This window comes from Triticum urartu, chromosome 7A (genome assembly GCF_056163025.1).
Source record: "Triticum urartu cultivar PI428250 chromosome 7A, HENAU_Tu73, whole genome shotgun sequence".
Lineage (NCBI taxonomy): Eukaryota > Viridiplantae > Streptophyta > Magnoliopsida > Poales > Poaceae > Triticum > Triticum urartu.
In genome coordinates this window covers 10,972,778-10,981,285 of record NC_141879.1, presented here as the reverse complement: position 1 = coordinate 10,981,285, position 8,508 = coordinate 10,972,778, and positions in this window count along the sequence as shown.

Genomic DNA, 8,508 nt, shown 5'->3' with positions numbered 1-8,508 from the left:
CCTCCAAGTCCGGCACAGCTTCAGGCCACTCCTCCTCGTCCAACTCAGCCCCGTCAGCTGTCTTCGCCGCCTCAGCAATCGCAGAAGAGACACCCCGCAGCTATGGTGCGTAGCGGTACGAGTCGAGGTCATAGTACAGGAAGTACAGGCGGAGGCAAGCGATATAAATATGGTCCAAACCTCACTACTCCTCTTCCTGAGAGGGCTTACGACAGGACCGAGGAGCAAACCAAGGCCATAGTGCGGGCAGAAGTCGACGCCCATTTTGGACAGAAACCGCCACCGCCGCCAAGGGAGAAAGTGCCTGTGAAAGTTATTGACCACTTCATTCGTATGGCTGAACCACCAGCTCCTAAGCCTGTTGACACAGACTATGAGCGCCACATCAAGAAGTTACATCGACAACGTCTACAGAAGGAGGCGAGCTCGAGATCGAGTAAACAACAAGTAGCTGTCAAAAAATGCGGGAAAACCGTTGCCCAGCTGGGAGAACAGTGGGCGCAATCGATCCCCCCGCTTGTTGTGCCGCCAACAACACGTGACAGTACGCGCACCCAATATTATTGTGGGCAAACAGTTTACGTTCCCCAGGTGGGCGATGTGGTAATAACCCAAGAGCATATAATGCAGGTTGAAACTCTCAACATCAATGTTGGACAACTCCTCGAGATCGAGGACATGCCTGTGCTTACAGAGGAGGAAATAAAACGGAAATATGCCCGGGGCCAACCTTTGGTCAAGCCAGAAGATGTCAAGAAGCTCCCAACGAGAATGTATGAATTGCATCAATGGTACATGGACACTACCAAGAGATCCGATCGAGAGTCCCTCATGGTGCAAGTCAAGAAGGATCATTACTACCATCTGAAACCTGTGACCGTTGAGTATTCTGAACTGTTTCAGTTATACAATCAAGACGCACTCGACAAATCTATCGTCAGTTGCTATTGTCTGTAAGTGATTTATTTCTGTAATTTAAGTCTCAAGCTAGCTGTAGTGATCCTTTTGATCAATCATTACCTGTAATTATCCTTACTATATTCTTTTCTTTGGTATTATGCAGGATGAAGATGTTGGGGAACGTAGTAATTTCAAAAAAATTCCTACGCACACGCAAGATCATGGTGATGCATAGCAACGAGAGGGGAGAGTGTTGTCTACGTACCCTCGTAGACCGAAGCGGAAGCGTTGACGCAACGTAGAGGAAGTAGTCGTACGTCTTCCCGGTCCAACCGATCCAAGCACCGTTACTCCGGCACCTCCGAGTTCTTGACACACCTACAGCTCGATGACGCACCCCGGGCTCCGATCCAGCAAAGCTTCGGGGAGGAGTTTTGTCAGCACGACGGCGTGGTGACGATCTTGATGTTCAACCGTCGCAGGGCTTCGCCTAAGCACCGCTACAATATGACCGAGGTGTAATATCGTGGAGGGGGGCACCGCACACAGCTAAGGAACGATCACGAAGATCAACTTGTGTGTCTATGGGGTGCCCCCTGCCCCCGTATATAAAGGAGTGGAGGAGGGGAGGGCCGGCCCTCTCTATGGCGCGTCCTAGGGGAGTCCTACTCCCACCGGGAGAAGGATTCCCCCTTTCCTAGTCCAACTAGGAGTCCTTCCATGTATTAGGAGTAGGAGACAAGGAAGAGGAAAAGAGAAGGGAAGCAAGGAGGGGGCGCAGCCCCTCCCCCTAGTCCAATTCGGACTAGGCCTTGGGGGGGCGGCCTGCCCTAGGCAGCCCCTCTCTCTTTCCTGTATGGCCCAATAAGGCCCAATACTTCTCCCCCGTATTCCCGTAACTCCCCGGTACTCCGAAAAATACCCGAGTCACTCGGAACCTTTCCGATGTCCGAATATAGTCGTCCAATATATTGATCTTTACATCTCGACCATTTCGAGACTCCTCGTCATGTCCCCGATCTCATCCGGGACTCCAAACTCCTTCGGTACATCAAAACTCATAAACTCATAATATAACTGTCATCGAAACCTTAAGCGTGCGGACCCTACGGTTCGAGAACAATGTAGACATGACCGAGACACATCTCCGGTCAATAACCAATAGCGGAACCTGGATGCTCATATTGGCTCCTACATATTCTACGAAGATCTTTATCGGTCAGACCGCATAACAACATACGTTGTTCCCTTTGTCATCGGTATGTTACTTGCCCGAGATTCGATCGTCAGTATCCAATACCTAGTTCAATCTCGTTACCGGCAAGTCTCTTTACTCGTTCCGTAATACATCATCCTGCAACTAACTCATTAGTTGCAATGCTTGCAAGGCTTAAGTGATGTGTATTACCGAGAGGGCCCAGAGATACCTCTCCGACAATCGGAGTGACAAATCCTAATCTCGAAATACGCCAACCCAACATGTACCTTTGGAGACACCTGTAGAGCTCCTTTATAATCACCCAGTTATGTTGTGACGTTTGGTAGCACACAAAGTGTTCCTCCGGCAAACGGGAGTTGCATAATCTCATAGTCATAGGAACATGTATAAGTCATGAAGAAAGCAATAGCAACATACTAAACGATCGGGTGTTAAGCTAATGGAGTGGGTCATGTCAATCAGATCATTCAACTAATGATGTGATCTTGTTAATCAAATAACAACTCTTTGTCCATGGTTAGGAAACATAACCATCTTTGATTAACGAGCTAGTCAAGTAGAGGCATACTAGTGACACTTTGTTTGTCTATGTATTCACACATGTATTATGTTTCCGGTTAATACAATTCTAGCATGAATAATAAACATTTATCATGAAATAAGGAAATAAATAATAACTTTATTATTGCCTCTAGGGCATATTTCCTTCAGTCTCCCACTTGCACTAGAGTCAATAATCTAGTTTACATGGCTATGTGATTAACACCAATAGTTCACATCTTTATGTGATTGGTTCACATCTCCATGTGACTAACACCCTAAGGGTTTACTAGATTCAATAATCTAGTTCACATTGCTATGTGATTAACACCCAAAGAGTGATCATGTTTTGCTTGTGAGAGAAATTTAGTCAACGGGCCTGCCAAATTCAGATCCGTATGTATTTTGCAAAATTCTATGTCTACAATGCTCTGCACGGAGCTACTCTAGCTAATTGCTCCCACTTTCAATATGTATCCAGATTGAGACTCAGAATCATCTAGATTAGTGTAAAAAACTTGCATCGACGTAACCCTTTACGACGAACCCTTTTGTCACCTCCATAATCGAGAAACATATCCTTATTTCACTAAGGATAATTTTGACCACTGTCCAGTGATCTACTCTTAGATCACTATTGTACTCCCTTGCCAAAATCAGTGTAGGGTATACAATAGATCTGGTACACAGCGTGGCATACTTTATAGAACCTATGGCTGAGGCATAGGGAATGACTTTCATTCTCTTTCTATCTTCTGCTGTGGTCGGGCTTTGAGTCTTACTCAACTTCACACCTTGTAATACAGGCAAGAACTCTTTCTTTGACTGTTCCATTTTGAACTACTTCAAAATCTTGTCAAGGTATGTACTTATTCAAAAAAACTTATCAAGCGTCTTGATCTATCTCTATAGATCTTGATGCTCGATATGTAAGCAGCTTCATCGAGGTTTTTCTTTGAAAAACTCCTTTCAAACACTCCTTTATGCTTTTGCAGAATAATTCTACATTATTTCCGATCAACAATATGTCATTCACATATACTTATCAGAAATGCTGTAGTGCTCCCACTCACTTTCTTGTAAATACAGGCTTCACCGCAAGTATGTATAAAACTATATGCTTTGATCAACTCATCAAAGAGTATATTCCAACTCCGAGATGCTTGCACCAGTCCACAGATGGATCGCTGGAGCTTGCACATTTTGTTAGCACCTTTAGGATTGACAAAACCTTCTAGTTGCATCATATACAACTCTTCTTTAATAAATCCATTAAGGATTGCAGTTTTGTTTATCCATTTGCCGGATTTCATAAAATGCGGCAATTGCTAACATGATTCGGACAGACTTAAGCATAGATACGAGTGAGAAACTCTCATCGTAGTCAACACCTTGAACTTGTCGAAAACCTTTTGCGACAATTCTAGCTTTGTAGATAGTAACACTACTATCAGCGTCTGTCTTCCTCTTGAAGATCCATTTATTTTCTATGGCTTGCCGATCATCGGGCAAGTCAACCAAACTCCATACTTTGTTCTCATACATGGATCCCATCTCAGATTTCATGGTCTCAAGCCATTTTGTGGAATCTGGGCTCATCATCGCTTCCTCATAGTTCGTAGGTTCGTCATGGTCTAGTAACATGACTTCCAGAATAGGATTACCGTACCACTCTGGTGCGGATCTCACTCTGTTTATCTACGAGATTCGGTAGTAACTTGATCTGAAGTTACATGATCATCATCATTAGCTTCCTCACTAATTGGTGTAGTAGTCACAGGAACAGATTTCTGTGATGAACTACTTTCCAATAAGGGAGAAGGTACAATTACCTTATCAAGTTTCTACTTTCCTCCCACTTACTTCTTTCGAGAGAAACTCCTTCTCTAGAAAGGATCCATTCTTAGCAACGAATGTCTTGCCTTTGGATCTGTGATAGAAGGTGTACCCGACAGTCTCCTTTGGGTATCCTATGAAGACATATTTCTCCGATTTGGGTTTGAGCTTATCAGGATGAAACTTTTTCATACAAGCATCACAATCCCAAACTTCAAGAAACGACAACTTTGGTTTCTTGCCAAACCACAGTTCAGATTGTGTCGTCTCAACGGACTTAGATGGTGCCCTTTTTAACGTGAATGCAGATGTCTTTAATGCATAACCCCAAAACGATAGTGGTAGATCGGTAAGAGACATCATATATTGCACTATATCCAATAAAGTACGGTTATGACGTACGGACACACCATTACACTGTGGTGTTCCTGGTGGCGTGAGTAGTGAAACTATTTCACATTGTTTTAATTGAATACCAAACTCATAACTCAAATATTCGTCTCTGCGATCAGATCGTAGAAACTTTATTTTCTTGTCACGATGATTTTCCACTTCACTCTGAAATTCTTTGAAATTTTCAAATGTTTCAGACTTATGTTTCATCAAGTAGATATACCCATATCTGCTCAAATCATCTGTGAAGGTCAGAAAATAATGATACCTGCTGCAAGCCTTAATATTCATCGGACCACATACATCAGTATGTATGATTTCCAACAAATCTGTTGCTTGCTTCATTGTTCCGGAGAACTGCGTTTTAGTCATCTTGCCCATAAGGCATGGTTCGCAAGCATCAAGTGATTCATAATCAAGTGATTCCAAAAGTCCATTAGCATGGAGTTTCTTCATGCGCTTTACACCAATATGACCTAAACGGCAGTGCCACAAATAAGTTGCACTATCATTATTAACTTCGCATCTTTTGGTTTCAATATTATGAATATGTGTATCACTACGATCGAGATCCAATGAACCATTTTCATTGGGTGTGTAACCATATAAGGTTTTATTCATGTAAACAAAATAACAATTTATTCTCTTACTTAAATGAATAACCGTATTACAATAAACATGATCAAATCATATTCATGCTCAACGCAAACACCAAATAACACTTATTTAGGTTCAACACTAATCCCGGAAGTATAGGGAGTGTGCGATGATGATCATATCAATCTTGGAACCACTTCCAATACACATCGTCACTTCATCCTTAACTAGTATTTGTTTATTCTGCAACTCCAGTCTCGAGTTACTACTCTTAGCAACTGAACCAGTATCAAATACCGAGGGGTTGCTATAAACACTAGTAAAGTACACATCAATAATCTGTATATCAAATATACCTTTGTTCACTTTGCCATCCTTCTTATCCGCCAAATACTTGGGGCAGTTCCGCTCCCAGTGACCAGTCCATTTGCAGTAGAAGCACTTAGTCTCAGGCTTAGGTCCAGACTTGGGCTTCTTCTCTTGAGCAGCAACTTGCTTGCCGTTCTTCTTGAAGTTCCCCTTCTTCCCTTTGCAGTTTTCTTGAAACTAGTGGTTTTGTCAACCATCAACACTTGATGTTTTTCTTGATTTCTACCTTCGTTGATTTCAGCATCACGAAGAGCTTGGGAATTGTTTCCGTTATCCTTTGCATATTATAGTTCATCACGAAGTTCTACTAACTTGGTGATGGTGACTAGAGAATTCTGTCAATCACTATTTTTATCTGGAAGATTAACTCTCACTTGATTCAAGCGATTGTAGTACCCAGACAATCTGAGCACATGCTCACTAGTTGAGCTATTCTCCTCCATCTTTTAGCTATAGAACTTGTTGGAGACTTCATATCTCTCAACTCGGGTATTTGCTTGAAATATTAACTTCAACTCCTGGAACATCTCATATGGTCCATGACGTTCAAAACGTCTTTGAAGTCCCGATTCTAAGCCGTTAAGCATGGTGCACTAAACTATTAAGTAGTCATCATATTGAGCTAGCCAAACGTTCATAACGTCTGCATCTGCTCCTGCAATAGGTCCGTCACCTAGCGGTGCATCAAGAACATAATTCTTCTATGCAGCAATGAGGATAAACCTCAGATCACGGATACAATCCGCATCATTGCTACTAGCATCTTTCAACACAATTTTCTCTAGGAACATATCAAAATAAACATAGGGAAGCAACAACGCGAGCTATTGATCTACAACATAGATATGCTAATACTACCAGGACTAAGTTCATGATAAATTAAAGTTCAATTAATCATATTACTTAAGAACTCCCACTTAGATAGACATCCCTCTAATCCTCTAAGTGATCACGTGATCCAAATCAACTAAACCATAACCGATCATCATGTGAAATGGAGTAGTTTTCAATGGTGAACATCGCTATGTTGATCATATCTACTATATGATTCACGCTTGACCTTTCGGTCTCAGTGTTCCGAGGCCATATTTGCATATGCTAGGCTCGTCAAGTTTAACCTGAGTATTCTGCGTGTGCAAAACTGGCTTGCACCTGTTGTAGTTGGACGTAGAGCTTATCACACCCGATCATCACGTGGTGTCAGGGCACGACGAACTTTGGCAACGGTGCATACTCAGGGAGAACACTTTTATCTTGAAATTTAGTGAGAGATCATCTTATAATGCTACCGTCAATCAAAGCAAGATAAGATGCATAAAAGATAAACATCACGTGCAATCAAAATATGTGACATGATATGGCCATCATCATCTTGTGCTTTTGATCTCCATCTTCAAAGTACTGTCATGATTTCCATTGTCACCGGTATGACACCATGATCTCCATCATCTTGATCTATATCAATGTGTCATCACCTGGTCGTCTCGCCAACTATTGCTATCGCATAGCGATAAAGTAAAGCAATTTTTTGGCGCTTGCATCTTATGCAATAAAGAGACAACCATAAGGCTTCCGCCAGTTGCCGATAACTTTAACAAAACATGATCATCTTATACAACAACTTATATATCATCATGTCTTGAACATATCACATCACAACATGCCCTGCAAAAACAAGTTAGACGTCCTCTACTTTGTTGTTGCAAGTTTTACATGGCTGCTACGGGCTTAAGCAAGACCAATCTTACCTACGCATCAAAACCACAACGATAGTTTGTCAAGTTGATGTCGTTTTAACCTTCGCAAGGACCAGGCGTAGCCACACTCGGTTCAACTAAAGTTGGAGAAACTGACACCCGCCAGCCACCTGTGTGCAAAGCATGGCGGTAGAACCAGTCTCGCGTAAGCGTACGCGTAATGTCGGTCCGGGCCGCTTCATCCAACAATACCGCCGAACCAAAGTATGACATGCTGGTAGGCAGTATGACTTACATCACCCACAACTCACTTGTGTTCTACTCGTGCATATAACATCAAACCATAAAACCTAGGCTCGGATGCCACTGTTGGGGAACATAGTAATTTCAAAAAATTTCCTACGCACACGCAAGATCATGGTGATGCATAGCAACGAGAGGGGAGAGTGTTGTCTACGTACCCTCGTAGACCGAAGCGGAAGCGTTGACGCAACATAGAGGAAGTAGTCATACGTCTTCCCGGTCCAACCGATCCAAGCACCGTTACTCCGGCACCTCCGAGTTCTTGACACACGTACAGCTCGATGACGCACCCCGGGCTCCGATCCAGCAAAGCTTCGGGGAGGAGTTTTGTTAGCACGACGGCGTGGTGACGATCTTGATGTTCAACTGTCGCAGGGCTTCCCTAAGCACCGCTACAATATGACCGAGGTGTAATATCGTGGAGGGGGCACCGCACACGGCTAAGGAACGATCACGAAGATCAACTTGTGTGTCTATGGGGTGCCCCCTGCCCCCGTATATAAAGGAGTGGAGGAGGGGAGGGCCGGCCCTCTCTATGGCGCACCCTAGGGGAGTCCTACTCCCACCGGGAGTAGGATTCCCCCTTTCCTAGTCCAACTAGGAGTCCTTCCATGTATTAGGAGTAGGAGACAAGGAAGAGGAAAAGAGAAGGGA